Raw genomic sequence first — 20942 nt, 5'->3', positions numbered from 1 at the left:
TCCCCCTCCTTATGTGTTTATTTGTTACACCTGTGTTGAGGTGATTATAATTAGTTGGGCTTTATTAGTCAGCCAGCCCGCCCGTTTCTTTGTGCGGGATTGATCAGTTGTACCTTGGTATCGGGAGTAGACGAACGTATTGTTTATTTRGTTCGTAGAGTGTATTTGGACTGTTTTTTCGTCCCCCGTGTATGGGGCATTTGTTGGTACACCCAGTGTTTTCGTGGGGACGTTGTTTACCGTGTGTGCATTAAAAGCACTATATTGAACTCTCTGTTGTTCCTGCGCCTGACTTCACGCCCCCGACACCCAGAGCGTTACACRTCCATTGTCTTGGCTGTTTGCTTAGGGTTGTTGTCCTGTTGGAAGGTGAACCTTCACCCAAGTCTGGGGTCCTGAGTGCTCTGGAGCAGGTTTTCTTCAAGGATCTCTCTGTACTTTGCTGAGTTCATGCCACCACCATGCTTCACCGCCAGGTTTCCTCCAGACATGATGCTTTGCATTCAGGCCAAATAGTTCAATCTTGTTTTCATCAGACTAGAGAATCTTGTTTCTCATGGACTGAGAGTTCTTTAGGTGCCTTTTTGCAAACTCCAAGCGGGCTGTCATGTGCCTTTTACCGAGGAGGGGCTTCAGTCTGGCCTCTCTACCATAACGGCCTGATTGGTGGAGTGCTGGAGAGATGGTTGTCCTTCTGGAAGGTTCTCCCATCTCCACAGAACAACTCTGGAGCTCTGTCAGAGWGACCATCGGGTTCTTGATCACCTCCTTTACCAAGGCTCTTCTCCCCCGATTTCTCAGTTTGGCCGGGCGGCCAGCTCTTGGAAGAGTCTTTGCGGTTCCAATCTTCTTCCATTTAAGAATGATGGCAGCCACTGTGTTCTTTGGGACTTTCAACGCTGCAAAACTGTTTTGGTACCCTTCCCTAAATCTGTGACTTGACACAATCCTGTCTCGGAGCTCTACGGACAAGTTAACGTTAGCTAACTAACATTACGATTTTTTTTGTTTTACGTTTGGCTACAAAGTTGCAGGTACAAACCCAACGTTCCGCATGTCTCCAACAACTGAGTATCTCCAAAGTGACTTCCGATAAAAAAGATATAGCTAAATATGCTATCTTTGTTGTTTTCTTGGTTTCAGTTCTTCTAGCTAATGTTTAACGATCATCCTTTACGAAGTGAATGGCAATTTCTTTTTACAAAGATTTATTTTCAAACGTTGTGCTCTCGTGCAGTCCTTAAAAATCACACCTCACGAGCATCGCTGAGCAACTGCTTCATCAAGGCTTGGAAATGACTCTTAAGGACCGCTCTAGCACTCAAAGTTTCCTTATTTTTAAATGTTTAGCTACCGTTACTTTTATTTTGGTGTTGTGCATTTTCTACTTCGCTAGCTAGCTCTAATTCAACATCGGCAAGGTATAAACAGTACCTCTGGGACCATATTGTCTCAGAGGTACCTAAGTCAACTATAAGGTATCGATGAGGCGATGTAAGTAACGCTAGCTAGCTAGCTTGCCTATCTTTAGTGCTGAATCTATCGTTGAATAAAATTCTTATTTGTTGTAGGAGAATTGTGCGCATGCGCAATTGAACTTAGACCAGTATGATGTGGACGACAATAGCCAGGTAACGTTAGACACACTAGGTTTTCACAAGTTTGCTAGCAAAACTGTGCTGACACTGTCCCCTCTACTTTGTTTCAGACGAACGTTGTGAATACCCAATTAAACTTGGACCATGATGAAGGAATAGAATGTGAGAACCAGGTAGGCTCAGCTAATCATCAGGTCCTGATAACACTAACTAGACACACTTGAGTTTTCCTCAAAAGGCACATAGTCCTCAAAGCCTTAAACCTCCCGTGGTCCTCGGGTCAGGGTGACCCAGGTCCTGTGTGTGGAGGGCTCCCCGCTCTGTGCTCTGTGCTCGGTGGGTCAGAATGACCCAGGCCCTGTGTTTCCAGGGCTCCCGCTCTGTGCTCTGTGCTCGTGGGTCAGAGCGACCCAGCCAGCCACTGGCGAGGCGTATGCCGTTGAGTGTAGAGAGTCTGCGAGTGTGGCGAGTGTGCGCGTGGCTCCCCGCTCTGTGCTCGTGGGTCAGAGCGACCCAGGCCCTGTGTTTCCAGGGCTCCCGCTCTGTGCTCGTGGGTCAGAGCGACCCACCACGACTACAAACAGGTCCAGACATGCTGCGCTGTGTGCTCGTGGGTCAGAGCGACCCTGCCAGCCACTGGCGAGGCGTATGCCGTTGAGTGTAGAGAGTCTGCGAGTGTGGCGAGTTTGCGCGTCGCTTCCGCTCTGTGCTCGTGGGTCAGAGCGACCCAGGCCCTGTTGTTTCCAGGGCTCCCCTCTGTGCTCGTGGGTCAGAGCGACCCAGCCAACCACTACACAGGTCCAGACATGCTGCGCTGTGTGCTCGTGGGTCAGAGCGACCCTGCCAGCCACTGGCGAGGCGTATGCCGTTGAGTGTAGAGAGTCTGCGAGTGTGGCGAGTTTGCGCGTCGCTCCCCGCTCTGTGCTCGTGGGTCAGAGCGACCCAGGCCTGTGTTTCCAGGGTCTCCGCTCTGTGCTCTGTGCTCGTGGGTCAGAGTGACCCAGCCAGCCACTACACAGGTCCAGACATGCTCCGCTGTGTGCTAGACAGCAGCCAAGTGTTATTGTTGTGCTCTGTGGGTCAGAGCGACCCAGCCAGCCACTCAACAGGTCCAGACATGCTCCGCTGTGTTCGTGGGTCAGAGCGACCCTGCCAGCCACTGGAGAGGCGTATGCCGTTGAGTGTAGAGAGTCTGCGAGTGTGGCGAGTTTGCGCGTGGCTCCCCTCTGTGCTGCGGGGTCAGAGCGACCCAGGCCCTGTGTTTCCAGGGCCCCGCTCTGTGCCCTGTGCTCGTGGGTCAGAGCGACCCAGCCAGCCACTACACAGGTCCACTGCTCCGCTGTGTGCTCGTGGGTCAGAGCGACCCAGGCCCTGTGTTTCCAGGGCTCCGCCTTGTGCTCTGTGCTCGTGGGTCAGAGCGACCCAGCCAGCCACTACACAGGTCCAGACATGCTCGCTGTGTGCTAGAGAGCAGCCAAGTGTTATTGTTGTGCTCTGTGCTCGGGGTCAGAGCGACCCAGCCAGCTACTACACACGGTCAGACATGCTCCGCTGTGTGCTCGTGGGTCAGAGCGACCTGCCACCCACTGGCGAGGCGTATGCCGTTGAGTGTAGAGAGTCTGCGAGTGTGGCGAGGTTGCGTGTGTCTCCCCGCTCTGTGCTCTGTGCTTCTTGCTCGTGGGTCAGAGCGACCCAGCCAGCCACTGCGGAGGCGTATGCGGTTGAGTGTAGAGAGTCTGCAAGTGTGCGGAGTTTGCCCGTGGCTCCCGCTCTGTGCTCCCCGCTCTGTGCTCTGTGCTCGGTGGGTCAGAGCGACCCAGCCAGCACTACACAGGACAGACATGCCTCCGCTGTGTGCTAGAAGAGAACAGCCAAGTGTTATTGTGGCTCGGGTGGGGTGGGTCAACTGACACGGCTACACACACGCGCGCAAGCGAGCTCTGTGCATTTTCAGGTCTTGGTGTCCGGCCATAGAGAGGATACTAATATTGTCAGCGGCACACACACACACACACACACACACACACACACACACACACACAACACACACACACACACACAAAGTGACCGGCGCCCCACCCGTGCCAAGTGCGCTCTTCCCCGCCGCTCAGTGGACCCGATCAGAGGAGCCGAGCGGCCATGGCCGTGCGTTTTACGGCCGCGCAGGTTCTAGAACAGATCTTGTCCAGCGTGGACGGAGAAGACAACTCAGATTCCGAGGAGGAAGAGGTTTCGGAAGACGAAGACGGGGAGGAATACAACCCAGAGCGCCACCAGGTCGACGAAGCTTCTCCTGCCTCTTCTGAGGAAGAGCCCGAGGAAGCCCCCGAGGACGAGTGCGAGGACCAACGCGAGGAAGAGATCTCCTCGGCGCCGGACCAAAGGGAGATGCCGTTGCTGTCGAAAAACGGCAAAATCGAATGGTCCCCCATGGCCTACGGCCGCCACCGCAGGGCCCGACGAGACTCCGGGCCCCACGGCCTACGCCGCAACCCAGGCGCGCGACATCGCGTCCGCCTTCCACCTGTTTGTCACACCGGCGATAGAAAGGATAATTGTGGAAATGACGAACCTGCACGGAGCTAGAAAATACGGTGACGGCTGGCGACCCGTGGACGCCACGGACCTGCGTGCCTATGTAGGGCTGCTGATCCTAGCGGGCGTCTACAGGTCCCGAGGCGAGGCCGCGGCCAGCCAGTGGGACGCCGAGAGCGGCAGGACCGTGTTCCGAGCCACCATGCCGCTCAAGGTCTTTCACAGGTACTCGAGGCTGCTGCGATTCGATGACCTCCAGTCGAGACCCGCAAGACTCGCCACGGACAAACTCGCAGCCATCCGAGAGGTCTGGGACCTGTGGGAGGCGCGATTGCCGGCCCTCTACAACCCGGGGCCTGACGTGATGGTGGACGAGCAACTGGTCCCGTTCAGAGGTACTGTGCGTGCGTGCGTGCGTGCGTGTGTGTGTCTACGTGCGTGTGTGTCTATAGAGAGGTAGTAGCTGTAGCGGCTGTAGCAGCAGCGGCTGTGGCAGCGGCTGTGGCAGCAGTAGCAGCGTGTGTAACACAAAAGGCCGTTGGCCCCAATGAGACAGTAACGAGGCTAATCTCTTCTCCCCTTTCCAAAAGGCCGCTTTCCTTTCCGTCAGTACATCCCCAGCAAGCCGGCGAAATACGGCATCAAGTCGTAGGTGGCCTGCGACGCCAAGTCCAGCTACGCTTGGAAGATGCAAGTGTACACCGGCAAGGCGGCCAGCGGAGGCCCCGAGAAGAACCAGGGGATGCGCGTCGTCCTCGACCTGACAACGGGACTGAGCGGTTCGCAACGTTACCTGTTACAACTTCTTCACCTCCTACGAACAGGGCCAGCGGCTCCTCGAGAGAACTGCACCATGGTGGGGCACGTGAGAAAGAACAAGCCGAGCTCCCGCCCGCGCTGCTCGAGTCCAAGGGCAGACAGTCCTGTCCTCCCCAGGGTTTGCCTTCACGTGCCCACCGCCACTCTAGTGCCTACCTGGCCAAAGAAAAACAGAATGTGCTACTACAACCAAGGGCGACCATGGACAACCTAGACAAGGTGGTCGCACCTACAGCTGCAGGACGATGACGCCCGCTGGGGCCCCTGGGTCGTCTTCCACAACATCCTCGACGTGTCTCCTCCTACACGCCTATTGTGCATATGGCGAGAGAGATCAAGCCTGACTGCATGCCTCGCAAGGCGAACAAGCGCAGGGTGTTCCTCGAGCAAGCTGGAAAGGCACTTGTGAAGCCGCTGATCCAAAGAAGGCAGCATCTCCCCCGGCAACGAAGCGGCCTCAGCACTCAAAGTCCTACAGAGTGCTACGGCGGCGGCTCGTGATCCACAGCGCGAGGAGCCCGCTCGCTGCCCCGGCCACCGGGGCAAGTAAGAGGAAGAGGTGTCAGCTCTGCCCACCCAAGAAGGACTCCAAGACACACACGGTGTGCTGCAGGTGTAAGAAATACATCTGCAAAGGCTGTTCACACGCATACTGTCACACTTGCGCACATTGGGCCTTTAGCCAGGACGGGACAGGGTGACCCGGAGGACGCGGGGACTAGACACAATATGAGGACGACGGGAGGGTTAAGTGTGCTGACACAGTCTGCCCTCATTTGTTTCAGGGGAACCATGTGAATGCCCAACTGAACTTGGACCATGATGAAGGAATAGAACGTGAGAACAAGGTAGGCCCAACTAATCATCAGGGCCTGATAACATTATCTAGACACGCTTGACTTACCCTCAAAAGACACATAGTCCTTAAGTTTATTGACACAATCTGTCCTCCTTTGTTTCAGGGGAACCTCGGGAATACCGGACTAGACTTTGACAATGATGAAGACATGGGTGATGATGGCCAGGTAGGTTGAATTTTTGCTTCGTCTAACCTTGTGAATATCTTCTTGTGGATTTACTACAACTACAAAATTACTTGAAATGAATGAAACGAATGGCTAATGAGGCTACCCTTTCACATACTTAACATATACTAGCTCATACAGTGGAGAGTAAGGTTTCTARATTATTTAGATAAGATAATGTAACTGCTTCTTGGCACTCAGTCTCACACTATACTTGGCATAATTTAATTTCAGGCAACATTTGAAGATACGGACACTGATGAAGACCCTTCAGACGAACAAGAGCTAGAGGAATATGATAAAACACTCTTTGCCGCATCAGGCCTTACTGTTGGTGGTGCTATTGTTCTCATCATGTGTTTTGTTGTACAATTCAATCTGTTATGGCTTGCTCTGCAAGGGCTGTTTATGTTTCTCTGTTCATTGATGCCAAACTCCAACCTGCCTACCACAAAGTACCTGTTCAGAACATTTTTCAAGGTATGTACGGGTATAGTGGAGTTTTATTTAGTTTGCCCAGAATTTTCTACATACATAGGTCCTACCAATAAAATCTACATTCAGTTCTTGCCATACAGAGACAAGGTCGGACACACTGTCATTGTAATTCCAATGAAGGAACAGTTACGTGACATGTTTAAGAATAGCAATCTGTCTGGTTTTATCACATATCATTGCAATAGACAGAACAAATCTGAGGAAAACATTTGATTGTAAACAATACAAAACTTTCAAAGCATTATTTGATGTAAACAATATTTCATTGACATGGAATTCTGATTTCAAATCATCCAAGATGTCCATATGGCCTATACACATTGTTATTACTGAGATGCCCTTTATTTAAGATCCAGCGTGCTCACATAGTTCTGACAGGGTTATAGTTAGGCAGGCAATAAATCGAATAATTACAATTTAGCAGATTAACACTGGAGTGATAAATCATCAGATGATCATGTGCAAGTAGAGATACTGGTGTGCAAAAGAGCAGAAAAGTAAATAAATAAAAGCAGTATGGGGGTGAGGTAGGTAAATTGGGTYGGCTATATACCGATGGACTATGTACAGCTGCAGCGATCGGTTAGCTGCTCAGATAGCAGATGTTTAAAGTTGTTGAGGGAGATAAAAGTCCCCAACTTTTAGATGACAAACTTGTGGTTTGACTCTGACATTATATTTCCCCATGGTACAGTGGAAGAAAAGTTGGTCATGTTGACAAACGGTTGAATAGTGTAATACCTCCAAAGAATAAAACCTTTGTGGCTCAGTTGGTAGACCATGGCATTTGCAATGCAAGAGTGGTGGTTTCAATTCCCACGGAAGATCAGTTTGGGAAAGTATGAAAAATGCATGCACTCACTAATTTAAGTTGCTCTGGATAAGTGTCTACTAAATTACTAAAAAGTGCAACTCCAAGGTCATTATCTGAAAAGCTTCTGAATGAAGAAACAGGCTTTTGTTTTACTCACTCATTTGTGTTAATGGTATTCTTCCAATGATCTAAGGCACTTTCTGCTTCTAGTTAAAGGTATTGACTTGCTGCTTCTAGAATCAATAAGTCCAAATTACCTGTTGAGAGCAAATTCATTGTTGAGAACCTTTTCTCACAGAAGTCCCCAGGTTTGTATGCCATGAATCACATAACCTTTAATATTCATCAACTGTTTCATATTACGGAGTCGGTGGATAACTGAGGTCCGCTGTGGGGCACATCAAACTTTGTTTGAAACTGGGAACCACACAATATTAAAACATCCAACAAATTTGTAGAGTCACAAGCTTGATGTAGTCATTGTGTGCTATGAATATGGGACCAAATTAGTGATGCATCGATATTACATTTTTGGCCTTTACCGATATCCAATGTTTTCCATGCCAAAAAAACGGATACTGATACCAATAACCGATATTTAAAATTTTAGCGGCCTTTTAAGGATTCTAGTACAGTTAAATAGTTAACACACAGACGCAGCGGTCTAAGYCACTGCATCTCAGTGCAAGAGGCGTCACTACAGTCCCTCGTTTGAATCCAGGCTGTATCACATCCGGCCGTGATTGGGAGTCCCATAGGGCGGCGCACAATTGGCCCAGCGTCGTCCGGGCCATCATTGTAAATAAGAATTTGTTCTTAACTGACTTGCCAAGTTAAATAAAGGTTACACACACACACACCACACTGACCAAAAAGTAATTTTGCTGGCATTTACGTATGTCCCCATTACCAGTAAAGCATAATCAAAACCTATTTATTTCACTTACTTGCTGTGCTGTTTCGTGGTTCATTTGTTCAGTCATTTCCTTCTCAACCAGGGTCTCTATGGAACGCCGTTTGGTTGCGTGTCAAAAAAGATACACGTCAACACTATTTGACGTGTCAAATACCACTATTTGACCTGTCAAATAAGCTTGTTGACCAATCAGGACCTGAATATGACTGCATGTCACATAATAATTTAATGCGTTCATACATTTTTTACGTAGTTATTACACACTGATTACACTATCACTCGCATTTCATATGTCACAACGAMTCATCGATACATATGCTATGACGCTGGTAAAATAGTCTCGCACACCTACAGTGCTGGTCATGAAAAAATGCAAACAATGTTCTTCCCCAAAAACTAGCTCAGGTAACTATATAGCTAGGTGTCATCATCTAAAATAACTCTAATTTATAAGACAGTTCTTATTTGATTAATGGTGGTCAGACCCATCTATGTGAAGCTAGCCACAATAAGGATTAGTCACAATAGTGGACTNCTTTGTTTGAAACTGGGAACCACACAATATTAAAACATCCAACAAATTTGTAGAGTCACAAGCTTGATGTAGTCATTGTGTGCTATGAATATGGGACCAAATTAGTGATGCATCGATATTACATTTTTGGCCTTTACCGATATCCAATGTTTTCCATGCCAAAAAAACGGATACTGATACCAATAACCGATATTTAAAATTTTAGCGGCCTTTTAAGGATTCTAGTACAGTTAAATAGTTAACACACAGACGCAGCGGTCTAAGYCACTGCATCTCAGTGCAAGAGGCGTCACTACAGTCCCTCGTTTGAATCCAGGCTGTATCACATCCGGCCGTGATTGGGAGTCCCATAGGGCGGCGCACAATTGGCCCAGCGTCGTCCGGGCCATCATTGTAAATAAGAATTTGTTCTTAACTGACTTGCCAAGTTAAATAAAGGTTACACACACACACACCACACTGACCAAAAAGTAATTTTGCTGGCATTTACGTATGTCCCCATTACCAGTAAAGCATAATCAAAACCTATTTATTTCACTTACTTGCTGTGCTGTTTCGTGGTTCATTTGTTCAGTCATTTCCTTCTCAACCAGGGTCTCTATGGAACGCCGTTTGGTTGCGTGTCAAAAAAGATACACGTCAACACTATTTGACGTGTCAAATACCACTATTTGACCTGTCAAATAAGCTTGTTGACCAATCAGGACCTGAATATGACTGCATGTCACATAATAATTTAATGCGTTCATACATTTTTTACGTAGTTATTACACACTGATTACACTATCACTCGCATTTCATATGTCACAACGAGTCATCGATACATATGCTATGACGCTGGTAAAATAGTCTCGCACACCTACAGTGCTGGTCATGAAAAAATGCAAACAATGTTCTTCCCCAAAAACTAGCTCAGGTAACTATATAGCTAGGTGTCATCATCTAAAATAACTCTAATTTATAAGACAGTTCTTATTTGATTAATGGTGGTCAGACCCATCTATGTGAAGCTAGCCACAATAAGGATTAGTCACAATAGTGGACTATGCGGTTAGCCTTTAAAATAAAAGTATGGCATAATTCTACTATTTGTATTAATTTGCATCACTGTCAATGACATACTGTTATTTTAAAGGCAAACCGCAAATTCCACTATTGTGCCTAATCGTTATTGTGGGTAGCTTCACAACACATAACCCGGTCCGGTCGAGCCTCACTAGCCAGATGAAGRTAGCTGGCTTCTTATAACGTTAGCTTTGGGCAACAGGGTTAAGTAGCTGGCTAGCTATTTATTTTCCTGAACTGAAGTTCAATTTCAATAAGCAAACAATACTTACTCACAAGGATTCCTAAATCATAATGATAATGACAGCAGTTTCTACTGGTCATTGTTTTCAGGCTGGTTGTGTTGATGCTAGCTAGGTACCAAGCTAAAGCTATCGACCCCAGAAGTTGCGGTCYAACAAATGATGCTTTATTACCAACGCGGTTGTTACGGATACAAGTATCCTGTGTGTGTATTTATTTTCTCTCCTTCTCCRCTCACAGATGGRAATTATCAGTCACCAAGCAGTCGCTAATCAGAAGACACCTGCTCCTTTTCCCTTACCCTATCACATCCCCTTTCCCTTGGTTTAAAAACCCAGTCAGTTGTTTTCTCTGGAGCTCGATCTCTCTGTGTCTCAATCTCTCTCTCGTGCGCTCTCTCGCGCTCTCTCGCACTCTCTCGCGCTCTCTCTCGCTCTCTCTCGCTCTCTCTCGCTCTCTCTCTTTTTATTGAGCTCTCTTTTGGTTTTTGTTCCTACATGTCACATTTGTCCGGAATTATGTGAGTATGTATTGTTGTTCTTCATGACTGTTTGTTTGTTGGTGGGAAAAGGGGGTACCAAGACAAGTCGCCCATGGGCATACACTACCCGTAGGTWAACTTTGTCTAAATACCCTAGTTAGAACTGTGTGGACCACCCACTGTATTTTTGGTTAGTTAGCTAGCTGTTCTTAAAGCAGGCTAGTCTAGCTTAGGGGTGTTTTTGGATATGTATTATTTATTTCCTTGGGTCCAGCTCAGCCCCTCTTCCCGCCCCCCTTTACCGTGTGTTTAAAAATAAACCCTGTGTTTGGCGGTAGATTTAAGTTGTCTGTGGTTTTTGTTCTCACTGTTACTTTTTCACTGTTATAATTTGCATGAGTTATGTTACGGGTCTCGTTGCCATCACCCCTAGACTGTAGAGCCAAAGGGATTCGTAACAGCGGTATTGTAAACACATCGTTTGGGGCCGGTATTTGCTTGTTTGCAGACTTTTTTTTTGTACAGCTTTGAAAGTGCTACTGTATCTTTGTTGACACGCAAAGACCCAAACGGTGTTCCATAGTATGTATGTCATGAAGCTAATAGCAGTGATGCTATTACTGTGTAACAGTAACAGTGAAAAATAACGCACTTGGTAAGTTGTACCGGTGCTTGACCAGTCAGCGAAAGCCAACATCACCCACGACAGAGAAGGGTTGATTGTCAAGGGGAATGAATTCCATTATCTTGGCTTTAATGGAATACGGCTTTGAGTTGTCCCGCTGAAATTCTTACTCTTTCAAATGACTGCTCGACTTCTTGACTGCTCGATCCGCACAGCAGACATTGTAGGCTAAGTTAGGAATACTGTGTCGCACGTGTAGCGCAAAATTATATGTGCCGTCATTACATAATTTATCTACGTTATGTAGGTATGCACGGTAGCTTTGACATTGGTTTTTAACATCGCCGTTAAACTAGACATCAGGCCGATACCGACGTTGGCATTTTTAGCTAATATCGGCCGATTTTGATTTGTTCACCAATATATTGTACATCCCTAGACCAAATACTTAACTTTTTAATACTTTAATAAACATTTTGCTACACCCGCAATAACATCTGCTAAATATGTGTACGTGACCAGTAAAARTTGATTTGATATAAGTGAATTTGTCCCATTATTTTTTATCACCTAAAATGGGGGGACTATTTACAAGAATTGCTGTAATTTCTAAACAYTTCACCCAATATGAATGAAAATACCCTCAAATTAAAGCTGKCAGTCTGCACCTTAACCTCATAGTCATTGTTAAATTTCAAATCCAAAGTGCTGGAATACAGAGCCAAAACAAACAAACAAGCTAATGGGGTAAATCATCATCCTCCCTACCATTTGCCCCTAGATGCTCCACTGGCCTGCTGTTCTCATCTGTCCTCCTCCTTGGCTCATCTGCAAGGTAGCAAGGTAGAGGTGCAACATCCCCACTACTAAGTGGTGTACTTGTTTAGCCAGTACATCAGCTGCCTCGTTTCCCACCACCCCCACATGGGCTGGGACCCAAGTAAACCTTGTCTGTATTCCCATCTGTCTAAGCCTGCCATGGGTTTGTAGTACCTCATACAGCAGGTCTTGTCTGCTACGTAAAGGACTGCAGACTCATCAACACTACACATAAGTCAAAGCAAATAACTACTCTGTCTGGCTTGACTTCCTCCACCCACTGCAAAACCAACTGTAGAGCCTGACGCGTCCACCTCCACTATGAATGCCAAAGAGGGATCCGGATGCGCCAGCATGGGAGCCGAGGTAAACAGGGCCTTCAGGCGACCAAAAGCTCTGTCCGCCTCAGCCGACCACCCCAGACTCACCGGCCCCCTCTTCAGCAGTGACGTAATGGGAGCAGCCACCTGCCCAAAASCCCGGATAAACCTCCGGTAGTAGTTGGCAAACCCTAAAAACCGCTGCATCTCCTTTACTGTGGTTGGAGTCGGCCAATTACGCACGGCTGCAATGCGGTCACACTCCATCACCAACCCTGATGTGGAAATGTGATACCCAAGGAAGGAGACGGCCTGTTTGAAGAACAAGCATTTCTCAGCCATTGAAGCGTTACAGGTTCATGCTCCAACAGTCGCCCCAAGTACCTTTGCGCACCAGATAACATATGCGCGACGAGTATTGTGAGCGGAATAGATCAGAATGTCATCGTATAAGACCCACCACACACTGCTCCGTGCAGGGTCCCTGAGAATCTTGTCTACAAAAGAATTTGAAGATTGGCTGGAGCAATTCTCAACCCGTACGCAGACGAGCGGACTTCATAATGAGCCGGATGTCGGTACTAAACGCTGTCTATCACTCATCTCCCATCCGGAAACGCACCAAGTATACACGCTCCTGAGATCCAGTTTGTGAAAAAAAGCCGTGCTCCCTCGATAGAAATGACTCAATCGCCGTGGCATGAGAAGGCATGTACAGGGTAACTGTACCATGAATTTAGACCTCTATATGCCAACTGACCACGGACGCAGGACCGGCCCTCCTTCTGATCGTATGAATATAGAGAAACCTCGAGGGAGAGGCAGTGAGTGTGAGGTCCGAATGAAGAGGTACCCCTATGCGTCACCAGAGATCAGAGCATATGTCTACATAGCCACGCGTCTTCTCAATCCTTGCTTGACAGCATAGCGACGGGAGACTACCTGGTGGAGTGTGGCGTACTGCTTGGTCTCACCGGCGATTTGACGCAAGATCCGCCTCAGATGGACAGTGGTAATATAGCGCGTAGCATTGTCCTTTTTACAAGAAGGGCATGGTAGCCTCAGAATGCTCGGCATCAATCATTATTGCTAAGGCAACTGCGCGACAGGTGTGAGAATTTGTCGGTGGAACTCTCATTAAGAGGCAGAGTGGAATCCAATGAAATCTTACCTTGATTGTTGGAGCCAACATGGCACCGTGTGGACGGAATCATTAGGAAGGCATTGGGCTGCCAGCCGCATTCTACAGTCCAGAAGCTCTCTCTGCGGTTCCTGTCTTCTGTCTACCTTGTCTACCACTCTGTCTGCTCTCTACTCCTCTCTACTCTCTCTCTCTGTCTCTTCTCTCTCTGTTCTCTATCGTTCACCGATGCGGATAACCCTAAGACACCCTGCCTGTAGCACTTCCTCTGATATCCCCTCTTATGAGCCCTTCTGTCTGCCCACTGTGAAATCTCGGTTTTGCACGGGCCCATACCTCACGGGATCTTCCAGCCACACACGGAAACGCAGGAGAATCAATGAGGACAACGGACTAATTCTCTCCTCTTGACCCTCCTGCGTTAACCATGCCAGTGGAGCCGTTGGCCTCCCTGACTCGCATTCTGGGACCCTAATGGTTCGGCTATCTAAGGCGTGCCATGGGGAAGGATTTATCTAATCTCGAACAAGGGCGTGGTCCCTCCAAATACCTGCGCAAACCGCGGTCTCCATAACTCATTGTCCCCTTGCTGCCGCCTGCAATTTCTACTAGCGCCTCTTATGCGGCGGAATGATGGCGGACAAATTCAGGCAAAGGAACTACTACACCACTTACCATGTGACAACAGGGGCTCTGGGTAGCCTCTGTGCCGACTCAACCTGGGGTGTCCCCGTGAGCAGTGCTCGGCCTGCGTCTCGGACCTCCCCGAAGGAACCCCTCCAAGCCCACCGAGCACAGTGTGCCCTCTACGACCACAGCTGGTACAGAAAGGGCCCTCCTGCCTCCGAGTCTCCCTCGCTGCAGCACCTCCTAGCTCCATGGGCGTTGGAGTGGAGGGGCTGGGGAGGAAACTGACGGGACCCGATCCGGACGTCCGCGGGTCGCCACAAGTTGTCCAAACCCGAAATGGACATGTCTATCACTGGTACAAGGAGAGGATGGCTGTCTCTACAGGCAGCTTCCTCCACGGCCGTCCTCGTCGCAACTCACCTATATGAATCGCTCAGGGCCCTGGCTTCCATCCCGCGCTCGTTGCCAAGGTCCGGAACTCTAGGGCGAAAGTCCTGTGCCACTCCTCTTCTCCTGCCTAGATGGAACAGCCGCTTCATGCCCACTCTTGGTAGTGGTCCTCTGCCGCATCTGGATCGTTCCATACCGCGTTGGGCCCACTCCAGTCGTCTTTTTGCCTGAGATCAGGAGACCGAGGGCGTTTCACGCTCTCACTCCCGAAGAGCCGGTGCAACGTGTTGCCAGGTTAAACTCCATCTTGGAGTAAGAACCCCTTGGCACACCGGCCGCCGTCCCATCATACTCCCTTGGGAGTGCGAGTCGAATACCACTGGGACCAGGCAATGAAGGAGAGGGTTGTGGTACTGGCTGGAGTGTGGCTGGTGGAGGTGTAGGAAGGCCACCTCTCTCCCATCTTTCCATTGTCGCCATCACCTGATCCATCGCGGTCCCCAGCCGGTGTAACACTGCCGTGTGGTGTTGAACGCYCTCCTCCATAGATGTTCGGAGCTCGTCAGCTKCTGCTGACTCCATCGATCGGGTGCGGGATTCTGTGACAATGTTGCGTTAGGAGGTAGGTGAAGGAGTCAGGCGCAGGAGAGCAGAGATGTCTGAGATGCGTACTTTAATAGGCAAGTCCACCAAATACAGGTATGGCACAATCCAAAAGTCAAACGTCCTCGACAACAGAGACACCCGTTACTCACGCAAGGAGAAACAAACAAAGCTCCTAAATAACACACTCTATTTAAATGCGTGAAACAAAAAAATAGGCACAACCTTACCGAACTACATCACAAGATAAAACAATCCCACACAAACCTAGGCAGGCAACAGGGTAAATACATACACACAGAAATTAAGGCAAATTAAACCAGGTGTGAAAGAACCAAAGACAAAACAAACAGAAAAGGAAAAAAGGATCGGTGATGGCTAGTAGGCCAGCGACGCCAACCGCCGAGCGCCGCCCGAACAGGGAGAGGAACTACCTTCGGTGGAAGTCGTGACAGAACATGTTTCAAGTGTTTGCAGAAGGGAGAAGCAGAGATGTCCAAGTTGTGGAAAAGATAATGTCATGTGTTTTAAAAGTGATGAAAGTGTGACATGTTGCAATTGTGGTGGGGAAAATTGAGCCACGTCTTTGGAATGCCTAACAAGGGTGAAAGAGAATGAGGTGGCCAAAGTCAGAGCTGTCCAAAGCATTTCATATGCAGCGGCTGTTAAGGGTTTAGGGTTTGAATGGTGCTCCTGAAGAGTCCACGGTGGTTGATTGGCTTTCACTGCAAGCTATAGGGGTTGCCTTTCACCAGCAGGACCCAGATATTTTAAAGGTTAAGAAGGTAGACTTTGTAGCTATGGTGATTAATGGCACTGCCCAGGTGGAGAGAAGGTCCAGGAAAATAGATATCATTATGGATGCAGCGGCGCGTTTCCTGGGACTGAAAGATTTCTTGGTGGAGGAGTTGCATGGAYTATTGTCACAAGCCGTACCACCCTCRCAGGCCCTAGAGCCTGAAAAGGCAGATTTCTTTTGGTTTTGTCAATGTACTATTTTTATTTGGGTGGATTAAGTTTTCTCAATCARGTTTGGATTTTCTTTTTACCTTGTTTTTTCAACCCTTCAATACACCTTTTTGGGTTYTGGTCTTCCAGAAAACACACATGAGGAGAAAAAGAAAAACTTCTGTCTGCTTAGTGTCCTGTCTTCTCAGGTTGTTAGTCTGGGGTAAGATGAGATAGGGTCAAAGTAGTGGAATAAGATGGTGGGTTTTAATGAGTGTAGGGTAATTTAAACATTATTTTTTATATTTCCCCCTTTCCCATTTTGTATCTCAGTGTAAGGGATTTATACTATAGTTCAGTTGGGGGCGGTAATGCAACATATTGGATGCCAACTGCTGTTAAACTCCACTGAAGAAGAACACGACAACTTGCAGCAGCTGTTGAGAACATCGACTCTGGCTGCAGTCCAAACACATAAAAGCCACACCCTATCCCTTCATACCTCAAATTAAGTGGGCACTTCTGATGACGTTTAATGACGTCTGACGAGTATACACTTGCAGGGCAATGGGCGAGGGAGGAAGGAATGATTTTTAAATGGACCACCCTTGCCAGGAAATTCGTCACTCGTTCATCCCGCGATGATTGTGTTTTCAGTGCTTTATATGCACTACAGTCAATTATGATTGCATGTCTACTTACATTAAATATATNGATAGGGTCAAAGTAGTGGAATAAGATGGTGGGTTTTAATGAGTGTAGGGTAATTTAAACATCATTTTTTATATTTCCCCCTTTCCCATTTTGTATCTCAGTGTAAGGGATTTATACTATAGTTCAGTTGGGGGCGGTAATGCAACATATTGGATGCCAACTGCTGTTAAACTCCACTGAAGAAGAACACGACAACTTGCAGCAGCTGTTGAGAACATCGACTCTGGCTGCAGTCCAAACACATAAAAGCCACACCCTATCCCTTCATACCTCAAATTAAGTGGGCACTTCTGATGACGTTTAATGACGTCTGACGAGTATACACTTGCAGGGCAATGGGCGAGGGAGGAAGGAATGATTTTTAAATGGACCACCCTTGCCAGGAAATTCGTCACTCGTTCATCCCGCGATGATTGTGTTTTCAGTGCTTTATATGCACTACAGTCAATTATGATTGCATGTCTACTTACATTAAATATATKATTATTAATATACACCTACTGTATGATAACTAGAAAATGAATTAGCTAAATAACYTTAGCCTGCCTAGCTGGAACTTCTGAAGAAAGAAAATGTTTTATTTCTACAATTTCCKAAAACATTTAAGAGACATGTTTGTGCCGTCGTGTGCATTAATAGCACTTATTAATGCACACTCATTGGTTTTTACTTAACTCCATATGCAGTCAACATACAAGTGTGAGGTTAAAGTTTTGGCAGARTTTTCTTAGTGGATGTACAATCGTCARGAATTGATTTATGGYGAGTGTCAGGCCCCAAAGTGAATTGTACACTCGGAAACTCGACTAAAAACGAGCGCTGAGGGGCTTACATGCTGACTAGACCGGACACGTCGCGTGCGCGAGCGTCGCAAAATKAATTTTGAAATCCATGTTATTCAATTATTGTACAAACACTGCTCACGTGCGCCAACGAGCGTCTGCGATGCCAAGGGCTAAAATAGAACTCCTTTCTCCCATCTCCTCATTGGTTTACAGAAGCAGGTACCCGGTTTGCCGGTTGTCGTGGTAAAAGTGTCGATGCCAATCACCATATAAGTTCAAAGATGAAAAAGTCTGGAAGGAGGAGAGATGACTAGAAACGATTCGGTTGGCCGTTTTATGTGTGGATTAATTGTCGGAGTAGAGGACCTTGTGCATTTCAGGTAGCTAGCAACAGCAAGCTAGCTAAATAGGACAAATTAGCTAGCAAGTGCAAGCTAACTAGCTAAATTGCCATACGTGTTTAATGCTTTTCGACCTGTCCCCAAATGAATGTCATTGGTTCAGAGTTTGTTTTGATATTTTAACCTACGTGTCGTGGTCACGTTTGGTGTAGGGGGACAAAATACATTTATGCACGATAGCGCACACGCGCAGCCGGTCTGGGTTCCGTGTTACGTTGCAAACCTCTCTTGCTTGGCTAATCATTTCGACTACACTCCAAGATGGTGATGGGGATTCCCCCAAGGGCATAAGGCGAGGGTAAGTGGATGAGGGTGTGTTTTTTACGAGTTTGAACCGCAGCCTATGACTGGATGTTAAGGCGCCACCGCCATGCTACGCGTCCGCCATGCTACGCGTCCGCCATGCTACGCGTCCGCCATGCTACGCGTCCGCCATGCTACGCGTCCGCCATGCTACGCAGCCGCCATGCTACGCATCCGCCATGCTACGCATCCGCCATGCTACGCGGCCGCCATGCTACGCGTCCGCCATGCTACGCGTCCGCCATGCTACGCATCCGCCATGCTACGCAGCTGCCTTGTTACAGTACGTATCTGCAACCAAGCCACACTGATGCCTGGAGGGGGATGGAAGACTGAGCCGAATGATGAGTGCTATGTTGCACAACACCTGCTATTGACCAGATAAGCAATGGTCAATTCCTGGACTGAGTGTTTGTGTGTTTCCTAGAGAATGCTCTCCCTYACCCCTGCTCTGTTCTTTCACCCTGTACCAAGTGGCAAGGCAGCATGTGCCAACAGACGGGCAACCTACTGGCTGTGACAGCCTTCTTGTTCACCTCACCAGCAGCTGGGACTTCATCTTGGGACTAAATCTTGTCTTTTGTCTCGCGTTAATTTTTGAATGTTTGTAAACTGCCCAAGTCCTAAAATATAAAACTGTCTGTGGTGGCCCGGGATCTGTATAACCTTTGTTTTGCCAACTACATTAAGCTTGTGACTCCACAAACTTGTTTGATCCATATTGCAGTTTTCGGTTTAGGTTGTGTCAGATTATTTTGCGCCCAAATAGAAATGAAATGAAATATGTTTTTGCACTTACTTCTACATAAAGTATACTTTAAATGTTTCCAATGATGCCCTTATCTACTACCCCAGAGTCAGATGAACTCATGGATACCATTTTTGTCTCTGTGTGCAGTTTGAAGGAAGTTGCCTAACTGGTGCAACTACCGTTACCCATAGCCTTCCAGTCATTGTACTAACGCTAGTTATCATTGGCTCGCAAGACTACTAACTTCCTTCATACTGGACACAGACATATAAATGGTATCCACAAGTTAATCTGACTCTGGGGAAGTAAATAAAAAGCCTCATTGCCAAAATCTTGAAGTATCCCTTTAATGTAGATCATACCATGATTACAGGTAATCCTGAATGAATTGTGAATGAGTGAGGAAAATTAGAGACTCAAGGATCATACCCCCAAGACATGCTAACCTCCCCTGTTATTGGTAATGGTAAAAACATGATCAAATATAATTTCCCCCCTTTTGCATATAATGTAAATCAGTATGTGAATTATTTTATACAGCCATTATTGCTCATCTTTATCAAGGGTGTCAATAATGTCGGACCCCACTGTATATCTTGCTAGATATGAAGTGATATGTCGTGTTTAATAACTTTAAAACAAATTATTAAAATGTTTTCTATATTAAGTTTTCTCTGTATAACAAAGAGAGAGTACTTGAGTTGGATGGGGTGGCAGGTAGCCTAGTGGTTAGAGCGTTGGACTAGTAACTGAAAGGTTGCAAGATCAAATCCACCATATGAGCAGATCAAAGAAAGATAATACCTAATACTTGATTTCCTGCTGGGAACAAAGGCAGGTAACTAGCACATTTGTTTACCTCAAGGCCATCATTGAAAATAAGAATTGTTCTTTACAACTGATGACGCTTAACTAACTACGATTGTTCTTAACACTGTTCTGTAATCTAACTACGATTTATTGGATGGGGATGCAGGAGCCAGGTTTATATTAATGGATGCAGGAGCCAGTTTTAAATATGGATCCTCTATGGAGCAGGACTAATCGTGTCACATTAAACCATTCAACTCAATACAAGACACACGAGAGAGAAAAGTCCCAGCAAGAAGTGGAGGTAGTACTAAGAAACAGACGCTAACACAAATTGGCCTCTTAGTGAGACAGGATAGGTCTCATGCTCTGAATGAGTGTGAGATTGTGACAAGCCATTTGTGTTAGAAGTTTATCTACTGTGTTATTCAGCAAAAACGAATCAAGTGCGTTATTCAAAGAAGTCTAGCAGTAGGTCATTGAGGTAAAAATAAATAATGATTATGATGTAATACAGGATTGTTGAAAAGCTCTTGTTAGAGCAGAACATCTGACGGCATGGCCATCAGGCCCATATATCATGTAGGTATACTACTTTATCGGGTGTTTCACAAAGGTTCTTAGACTGTACAGTACATAGTCCTACTCACTGTGGTTTCTTCTTCTATGCAAATTAGACTCCAGAAGAGAGAAATGCTGTATTTCATAGACAAATGATACCATCTAACTCATTATTGGAATAATTATTTGCGGTACACTGTGTTTTCAACAACCACAGTGGACAATATGATCAATATTTCATATGGCCTATCATCATTTCAGACCAAGTGTCCTACAGTAACGATGAATGAATTAAAGATGGATGAAGAATGTGTTGCCCTTGGTGATACATTTCAATTAACAGTAGCTGGATATGTATGACACTTACTGCAGTGCCAGGCCATATTCATGTCACCAAACAGGAAGTGAATGATTATATCAGTCTTTTTAAATGTCATTGCACACCTTAAGAACATTGTAAATGTACTAACAGCAATAACAGTAGATAAAATATTTTTTGTGAGGTACTGTATTGACCTCAATGAAAAGCATTTTAAATGATCAGATGTCTTTTATTTACAACATACATAAATGGGMGTTCAATTATTATTATTTGAGCCATTGCAGTACAGT

At 46.8% G+C, this 20942-nt stretch overlaps 1 pseudogene; it reads left to right on the top strand.

Moving 5' to 3' along the window:
• The first annotated feature begins 3737 nt into the window (after positions 1-3737).
• LOC111980014 (piggyBac transposable element-derived protein 4-like) overlaps positions 3738-20942 on the top strand; it is a 459185-nt pseudogene continuing 441980 nt past the window's right edge.

Source organism: Salvelinus sp. IW2-2015, linkage group LG20 (genome assembly GCF_002910315.2).
Source record: "Salvelinus sp. IW2-2015 linkage group LG20, ASM291031v2, whole genome shotgun sequence".
Lineage (NCBI taxonomy): Eukaryota > Metazoa > Chordata > Actinopteri > Salmoniformes > Salmonidae > Salvelinus > Salvelinus sp. IW2-2015.
The sequence above is the reverse complement of the archived record's forward strand: the minus strand, read 5'-3'. Positions and strand labels throughout refer to the sequence as shown.